Here is a 9,291-nt window from a genome sequence, read left to right as displayed (position 1 = left end):
TCCTTCCTTCCTTCCTTCCTTTCCTTCTTTCCTTTCCTTCTTTCTTCCTTTCTTTCTCTCTCTCTTTTTTTTTTTTTTACCATTGACAGATTAGAAAAGTTTGTTTCAGCATCACGATTCATTATTTTTCATATCACGTAAGCTTTTAGGATTGTTAAGTTTGGGAAAACCACTGTCAAGCTTCTTTCTTCCAGTGTGAACCACAAGATTTGTTTTACAGACAGGCCTAGTACCACCTGCATGCTTCTGGAGCCAGGCTCTCCAAGATGAGTCTACAATGTGGTACGACCTCTGGCCTGGCTTTCTGTTGTGTCGTTAGCGGAGTTGGCACAAGAGTGGGTGATGGGAGGATTTCTTGAGGCCATTCTTTCACCAGAATAGTTAGCAATAACTTGGAAGTGATATCTCAAACTAAATGATTCTCAAATTAAGTTTCTCTTTGCTGGATTCCAAAAATGCCCATGGCCCCAACACCAACAGACAGGTGGGAAAGTGTGATTGGATTTGGGTTGGGTGGGGTCTCAAAGTCATGGTGGAAAGAGTGCCTATAGTTGATCACTGTGAAAATAGTTCCTTTTGCAAATTTTATAATATGTGACATGGAAAGGGCCCATGCAAACTTAACCCTCATTGCAGCCTCATAGTAAATCTAGTTCTGATAATAAAACACATCACATTGGCACCTGGCGCTCTACCCACCTGGAGCGAAGTATTATGCCAACCACAAAGTAGAGCCATGGAGCTGGCTCTAATACAAGTTGGGCAAATGGTTGTGAGAGGACAAGTGAGTTCTGAATTACACATCACAAAGGCTGCAGGCTGTCCTTCTGTGTTTTCAGTGCATGTTTCCACTTAGGTAATAAAGTAGACAGCAATCGCATGATGGACAATGACACTGCAGATGAAGATGGATGAAAAGAGACTACTCTCTTATTTGCAGTAAAGGCCACTTCCGAACAGATCACTTGGCATTTACTCCTAGAAAAGTGCTTGCATATTTAAAATAAAGAGTATTTTCTAGAAATCAAAGTCTTGTTTTGAAAAGAAATATTTTACTCACTCTTCTATAGGGCTGGAATTATAACAACCATGGGTTGTACGCAGAAAATGAGTTAATTTTGCAATGCACATTTCATGTCATCTAGACACCAGATTCCCAGCATGTCGCCGAGCTTGAGAGTTGGTGCGGTTCTCAGACGTAGGTTTTATAATGCGCATTGGACGGGCAAGACAATAGGCTAAAAATAAAAGGGAAGAGACCATAATGATATGCAACAGTGTTGGGTGTGTCTTAGAGTCAACTTGCAATTTTTCATGCCAGAGAGAGGAGCAGCAACATGGAAAACTGAAAGTTGGATTATCTGTCCAGCTAGTCAAGACTGTATCCTTATTCTTTGAGGGGTAAATCCTGTGGCCTCTTCTTCACACTCATCCTTCTTGATCTCTCAGCCATCTTGGAGACTACTGAACTCTTCTTCTTGAACTCCTTTCTTTCTTTGACCTTGTCCTCTCCACACTCATCTTCACCTGCTCTTATGGTGAGGTTTCTATTCCCTCCTCCACCCTCTGCTCTCCTCTATATTTTCTCCTTGACTCTTTCACCCTCCCTCAACCTCACTGAGCTTTCCTGTGGAGTCTCTCACCCTCATTCACAATGCCTTCCCTGTCTAGTCTCACCTGACTGATTCACTGGCTTGTAAAACCTCCACATGTCTATGATCTTCCTTCTGTGTTGTGACCCCAATCCTCCTCATCCCTCATTTCAAAGATTTGGCATAATCTCTGACTCTCCCAGCCTCTTCCTCTGAAATCCATTTCATCTGCCCTGTTCTCTCCATCTCCAGTAGATTATTTTGGTTTATACTCTCATCACTGCTTCACTGATTAAAATAACCTAAATATTTTCCTGGCTTCATCCTCCCTTCTTTTAATGTATTCTAAGTATTTTCCCTAAGTATAATTAAAATATTACACTCTACTGCTCAAACACCTCCCATAGCTTCTCATTGCTATTCTTCATAAAGTACAAAATTCCTTAGTACAACGTTTGGGGCTTTCTGTAATCTGACTCCAACACATCTTTCCAGCATTATATCATACAACTCTTCCTCCCTCGCCCTTTGATTTAATGGAGGAGGAATAAGAGGGCAATGTACAACACAAAGCCTTTATGTGGATAATTGAGGCCCGACCAAACTTTATATTTCCCCCAGAACACCAACAAATGTTTTGATGAGAGATTTAATGAGAAAGGACATGTAGCTAGGTTAATGGCTAAGGAAATGAACAGAGGGACTGGGCCAATAATGAGCACAGATGCTCTTAAATAGACCGAGCTGGAGACACAGGCTGTCCTCACCCGTGGAACGTGTGTGAAGTCTGTGGAAAAAGCAGCTCTTCAGTTAGTGAAGGCAGAATTTGCAAATGTCCCTGAGCACCATTCCTGGGACACCAAAATCTTCTAAAAATTATTATTAGTGGACTGACAGTTTCTGCCTTTCTTTATGAAAAAGGCAGGGAGATGCTCTAGACCGCCGACCCTGACGTGCTTCCCCTCGGTCTCCTATTATCTCTTTATTTGCGCTGATATTTTATGTCATCTCTTGTATATAGCTAATTTTAGGGCAGTTTTCTCCACGTTATCTTTTCTCAGAAGAAGCTCCTATCATTTGGGGACAGAAAGGAAGTGAAGAAAATGCATTAGGCAAAATGAAGGCTAGAATATTAAGAAAAAGTGGCATTGTGATAAAACTCAGACAAAAATTATTTTTCTGTTAAATCTTTAGAAGAAGAGGTATGATAAGGAAATATATATTCTGATTCTTAAACATCCAAGTTCTGTTTTGGTTCACCTTGATCTACTTATATCAATTACAAATTTGTAACGAGGCTTACTTCTAACACACATATATGTTGAGCTCATACCTCATTTCCGTATCCTACCACACACACATACACACACACACAAATATACACACAATCACACCATGTTTGAAGAAGTAAGATAAATGAAACCAGCATTTAAAGCTCATTCAAAATCTATTTATACATATTTTTAACTGAAAATGAACATTCGTAGTTTAGATATACTTGCTTTCAGTACAATTAAAAGCAAAAGCAATGTAAGAAATGAGATACAGAGTTTTAAAGTAAGGAGACAATGTTTTGGTGTAGTTTGGCTTTATTGAATGCCAAAGGTTTTCTCACTTTGAAAAATTATATATATGCTTTAAAAATTAAAACATACTGTAATTAATCAAATTCAAATAAAGGTCAATGAAAAATTTGCAGGCTTAATCACTTAAACATATTACAATACTTTCAAAATTAAGAATACCAAGTAATGCATAATTATCTAGTCTTTTAACCAAGGAAAATTAGTTTATCAACATTAATTAAGTCTCCAACTGACACTAAAAGTAAATTAAGAATATTATTAAATTGATTTTGCAAGTGACTAAACTGAGACAGAGAAATATCAAGTGAATTTCCCAGGGTTATAGTCAAGTCCGTAGAAATTGGAACCTGTGGATTTTAATTTATTTTTGTATGGTTCTAATGATTATTAAAGTATGTCTTCTTCCAAGCATAACAGTTAATGACATTAGTTACATAAAAAATCTTTACAAGATTTCTCTTCTGAGAATCATGTTTCTTCTGATTAACTCTTACAAAAGATTTAAGAAGAGCAAAAATTAATACATTTCTCATGCAAAGTAGCAAAAATATATGTTTTAAAAATTATTTGTATACATAAAATAAAAATAGTTTTCGTTGTAAGAATAGAAAATACTGATTGGAGGCTAGGTGCAGAGTCTCATGCCTATAATCCTAGCACTTTGGGAGGCCTAGGTGGTTGGATTGCCTGAGCTCAGGAGTTTGAGACCCGCCTGGGCAACAGGGTGAAACCCTGTCTCTACTAAAATACAAAATATTACCCAGGTGTAGTGGTGTGCGCCTGTAGTCTCAGCTACTCCGGAGGCTGAGGCAGGAGAATTGCTTGAACCAGGGAGGCAAAAGTTGCAGTGAGCTGAGATTGCGCCACTAAATTTAAGGCAAATATCAGGGAAAACCATGACCTATTTTTTAATGATTTCCCCAACCCCAAACATCATCAGTTCATGTTTTTCATCCTGGTTTTGAGTTCACTTATGTTTTCTGGCCAATTGAAGATTTCTTTTCATCTAAGCTGTATGATATTATTGTGATACTATTTCTTATACAGAATTTTGGAATCTGCATTAGCATAGTCTGCATGTTGTAGGAGTCTCCCTGATTTTTCCATATTTTTTTGCTTTGCGCTTGGAAAGGAGAAATAAGCTCTAGCCCTTTTTCTTTACATTCAGGAATGGAGGCTGATGATGCCTGTCTTAGCCGGAAGTTGAGTCCATACTCTCAGAGCCTGTAAGGAGGAAGGTGAAAAGATGTGGGAACCAGCAAAGACTCTGAAACAGGAAAGGGGAGAAGAACTGGACCAGGGAACTAAGGGAACCAGAAAAGTGCTGATATTCCCTCAAGCCGAAGCCCATCAGACCATCCAGGCAAAATGCTTCTCTGAATGGACACGTAGCTATGCACTGGCTACCAATATTGCTTAGTAATCATCAGAAGGTATATGCCAAGGGAAGTTAAATATATCGGTTCATCTCTGATGTCTAAAATACTTAAACTTTCAAATTCACATGGTTCAGTTCACAAATGCAGAAAATTTCAGGGTGAATTAGTCTTATGTCTTCTTACAAAGATAAGTTTATCTGTAAACTTCAGAAAGCTTATCTTTAAACTTCTAAATACTGTTTAGCAGAATTGGAAATCTTTTGAATTTTTAAATACTTTTACTTTGGCACGTAGATCTATGACAAAAAAGATGCCATCCTTTTGATGGGTAACATCAATAATGCTGTTTCTGCAATATGTAAATCTATGCTATCTGTGAATTATGTCTCTCTTTGATGTACTTTCTCAAAACAAGATTATTTATCATAATAAATATTTTATTACACAAAACAAGAGGCATTTTTACAACGTCTACTTTTCTCATTCGGTTTAACCCTGTTTTATAATGTGATTGGCATATTAAAAACAGGAACTTAGCATGATTTTGGCTCAAGGAAGAGACCAGGACCATGGCATAATTTTGCACAGAGGTCAAGGGAGCACCTTGAGGCTAAAATATTTTTCTCCCCCCAGGGATGGGTACAGCATAATATACCACTGAATCTAGCAAATTCAGTCTGCCAGGAAGTCAGATCATTAACAAATAAAACAAGACAAGCCACTAGGACTTCGTTTGCATTCTTCTGTTTGATCTCCCTGGAAACCAGAAGACAGCCTTTGTTCACTCTCTCACTTCAGATCAAGTCCCATTGGGTACACATTTTGATAATACCCCGGACCTTACCTCGTGCTCCTTAAGTGCAGTTCCAGTGATATATTTGTGAGATTAATGTCTAACTGCACCACTAGATTAAAAGATCCATTAGGGCAGAGATGGTGTCTGTTTTGCCTTCAGATGTAACTCCAGCATCCAGCCCAGTGCCAACCTCTTAGGAAGTACAGAGTAAATATATATTTTTTGATTGAACATGTAAACATAAATATATGAACATATTTTATAATTACAGATTGGCTGTGCCATACCATGCAATAATTCTTGTAATGGAGAAAATTTCTGATGATCATTAGAATTGGCACAAATATAAGAAGTACAAGTTTCAGGATAAAATCTTGTTGACTTTAATGCCAACTTACAGTTGATTTGAGATCCTGTCTGGGAAACAATTTGGCAAGAGTAATGATTGTCAACTTTCACTTCCTGTTATGAATTAGTTGGATTCTTTTTATGCTGTGCCTTTATTTCTTTTCCTCTGCCTTCTAAATTTGATTACTTGATTTTTTTCTAAAGGTAACTATGTAATGAGTTCTTGCAAATACCATTTTAAAATTACTACTTTTTGGTAAATAAATATAGAAACAAATTCAGGGAAAAAAACTATTGTGTATATTTTTTGACTTATAGATGAAACTTTTTTTCTTTTAACATCCAAAACATAACAGGTGCTATTTACAATTCTGTATTTAACAATTCAACGTGTGCAAATAATTTTCTTTAAGAGCTATTTGCAATTTCTTCTTGTCAACAAAACTACAACATGTAATTGGCAGGAGTCCGTCTGATGAAACATGGTTTAATTTAACACATGACCCTGAGAATATTTTCATCAGCATTTAGATATGAACCTGGGATTTATTGTGGCTATTATCCCCTTATCACTGTTAATAAGTACCTATACAATTTCATTTCAAAATCTTTTCAAACGAGTTTCAAAACTGGTTACATTTAAAGAGAAATGTGGGAGTTTTAATGAAATAAATGAACAGTGTCAGGTTATAATACACTGGGCAGATGAAAATAACAGACACTGCAACTGATGGAAGTTGCATTGGAGAGTTTTGGCCCAAGGATTTAGTTAAGATGATTATCTAAGATGAGGAAGTAGAAACAAGAAGAAGAAGAAGGAGTAGAAACAATAAAAAATTTGAAAGCTGATACTTCAATCTGTAATATAGGCTGGATACTTACTTGAGATGAGCAAACTTCACTCTCCTTTGGTTCTCAGAAATATGTTTTTCTGTAAGTCAAGATGCAAAGGAGTTTAATTCATTTAAAATTAAATATTTAAAAATTATTCGTGCCTGTTACATGGAGGGGGTGCGATATATATTTCTTGAATGAAATTATGTCATGTAGGAAGTAAAGTTACTCCTGGTTGCAATCTTTTTTCTATTTCTACCAACACCACTACATCACTTTCCGGAGGAAGGGTCAAGCACCTTTATTTTGGGGTCTTCGTTGTAGTTAGACATTTCAAAGGCTGGGACTAAACAGCAGAAGGGGTCACTGCAAGCTGCCATACTTGGCAGCTTTGTCACATAGCTTATCACCTTGAGAATTTGCTTGGTGTACCTTGAAAACAGCCATGGTTTATGGAAACTCAAAGTTTACCATAATTTCACTGTTAAAGTTGGGTAAGATGGAGTGTGGTGTCTGGGACCTGCATAAACTCGTTGCACAAATGAGGGATTACTATTTGGGTTCCTGTGGGACTGGCTAAGCTGCTCCCAAATCTTTGGGTACAGAATAGCCTTGGTCTCAGAGATACAGCTCTCTTTAGGGTTGCCCTTAGGCCAAGAAAGGACAAGAGAGTTTGGAATGTGACAACTGTGGGTTACAGGGACATTCCTTAAGTAGGGGAAGTTTTATTTTTTAAAAACATGTACGTGTTTTAGAAAGAGGCAATTTTATTATTTCTCTCTAAAAAACAATGAAAGACTAAAGAATGATACCTAGGCTGGACGTGGTGGCTCATGCCTGTAATCCCAGCACTTGGGGAGGGTGAGGCAGGTAGATCACCTGAGGTCAGGAGTTCGAGACCAGCTTGACCAACACGGTGAAACCCATTGCTACTAAACATACAAAAATTAGCCAGGCATTGTAGCACATGCCTGTAATCCCAGCTACTCAAGAGGCTGAGGTGGGAGAATCTCTTGAACCCGGCGTGGGGAGGTGGGGGTTGGGAGTGGGGGATAGATGTTGCAGTGAGCTGAGATCGTGCCGCTTCACTCAAGCCTGGGTGACAGAGTGAAACTCCATCTCAAAAAACAAACAAACAAAAGAATGATACCTATCTCACAAGGATGGCTGATGATAATGTCGTATATTTTGGAAGTGCTTTGAAAAGTGTCCAAGGTACAAGATGTCCAGTTGAAATATTTATTATTATTGTTAATAGCTAATATTTTAATGAACAACAGAGTGCTTTAAAAAATAGGTTTTAAAAGGAAAACATAATTCTATTGTAATGTTTTGTGAGTTGGAATGAAAATATAATTCCTGGATTAGGTACTTTGACTTTGTAAACGATGAGAAAAATACTGAAAATGATATTATCCTGCAAAGTGATGTATATTATGCCAAAGAGAAATTACTGGGAACAGAAGTTCCACATTGCATCCACAAAACCATTTTGTTCTAGTCAAATAGCTGGACTTTAATTCATTTGCAGATCTTGAACTAGAGGTGTGTTTATTATGCAGTTAATCAAGAGTGGCAGGGTTTCTGGAAGTTCACTTGAAGTGTCTTAAATTTTATTAAGGCAAATATATTGGATGGTCATGTGCTGGCAGTTTGTTAGTTGCAGAGGACTGAAAGACGAATATGACATTGTTTTTGTTTGAGAGCAGTAATCCACTGAATAAAAAGCTCACACAAAGAGAAGCTGGTGCCTGGTGAGTAATTACATAGTGTAAACCACATCTTTGTTTTTTCTATAATAAATATAAAATTTTAAATTCTAAAAGAGGAATGAACACTTCCATACAAAGAGAATCTTTTTCCTTCTAGGGCAAAACATTCCTATATCCTGGAACTACAATAGATTTAAAAGAAGAAATGGGCAAGGGCCCCAGAAAAACCATGTCATGGGAGGCAGGGACAGAGTAGGAAGTAGGGATGTGAAACTTAAGAGAGAGAGAGATATATATATATCAATAGTTTTTGGGAAACAGGCAGTTTTTGGTTACATAGAAAAGTTTTTTAGTGGTGATTTCTGAGACTTTGGTGGACTTGTTACCCAAGCAGTGTACACTATGCCCAATGCACAGTCTTTTATCCCTTATGCCCAATGCGCAGTCTTTTATCCCTTACCCCACTCTCACCTTTCCCCCCAAATCCCCCAAATCAAAAAGCATTTGATTTTGTCAATTGCTTTTTTTTGCATCTATTGAGATGATCATATGAATTTTATTTTTAATTCAGTTTATGTGATGTATCACAGGTATTGACTTGCATATGTTAAACCATCCCTGCACCCCTGGGATGAAACCCACTAGATCCTGATGTATTATCTTTTTGATACGCTGTTAGATTCAGTTAGCTAGTATATCGTTAAGGATTTTTGCATCTGTGTTCATCAGGGATATTTCTTTCTTTCTTTTTTTGTTATGTCCTTTCCTGGTTTTGGTATTAGGGTGATACTGGCTTCATAGAGTGAGTTAGGGAGGATTCCCTCTTTCTCTATCTTTTAGAATATTTTCAGTAGGATTGGTAAAAATCTTCTTTAAAGGTCTGGTAGAATTCAGTTGTGAATCCATTAGATCCTGGACCTTTTTTTTTTTTTGGCATTTTAAAAAATACTGCTTCAATCTTGCTAGTTGTTATTGATCTGTTCAGAGTTTCTATTTCTTCCTGATTTAATCTAGGAGAGTTGTTTATTTCCAGGAATTTTTCCA

This window comes from Piliocolobus tephrosceles, chromosome 5, assembly GCF_002776525.5.
Source record: "Piliocolobus tephrosceles isolate RC106 chromosome 5, ASM277652v3, whole genome shotgun sequence".
Taxonomy (NCBI): Eukaryota; Metazoa; Chordata; class Mammalia; order Primates; family Cercopithecidae; genus Piliocolobus; species Piliocolobus tephrosceles.
Note: the sequence above shows the minus strand (reverse complement) of the source record.